Source organism: Egretta garzetta, unplaced genomic scaffold, assembly GCF_000687185.1.
Source record: "Egretta garzetta isolate BGI_Z169 unplaced genomic scaffold, ASM68718v1 scaffold34, whole genome shotgun sequence".
In the NCBI taxonomy this organism is placed as follows: Eukaryota; Metazoa; Chordata; class Aves; order Pelecaniformes; family Ardeidae; genus Egretta; species Egretta garzetta.
Genome location: NW_009259586.1, coordinates 355,857 through 356,168, shown reverse-complemented (window position 1 = coordinate 356,168; position 312 = coordinate 355,857). Strand labels below are relative to the sequence as shown.

The window sequence follows — 312 nt, the reverse complement described above, 5'->3', positions numbered from 1 at the left end:
GGTCGGGCCTGCCACCGCCTAGGGGTGCACGGCCCCGCCAATCACTGCAGAGCATGCCTGCCTCCAGCCAATCACCGCAGAACATGCCTGCATCCAGCCAATCACGGCAGCACACAACTGCCTCCAGCCAATCACCACAGAGCAGATCTGCATCCAGCCAATCACTGCAGAGCACACCTACATCCAGCCAATCAGTGCAGCGCATGCCTGCCTCCAGCCAATCGCTGCAGAGCACACCTGCCTCCAGCCAATCCCAGGCAGGTGGGGAGAGGGAAAATGAGGCAGCCACAAAACACCGCAGACCACACCCGC

At 61.9% G+C, this 312-nt stretch overlaps 1 protein-coding gene across 1 annotated transcript in view; it reads right to left on the bottom strand.

The window, feature by feature from the left end:
* USP43 (ubiquitin specific peptidase 43) overlaps positions 1-312 on the bottom strand; it is a 14,391-nt gene that overhangs the window by 5,518 nt on the left and 8,561 nt on the right.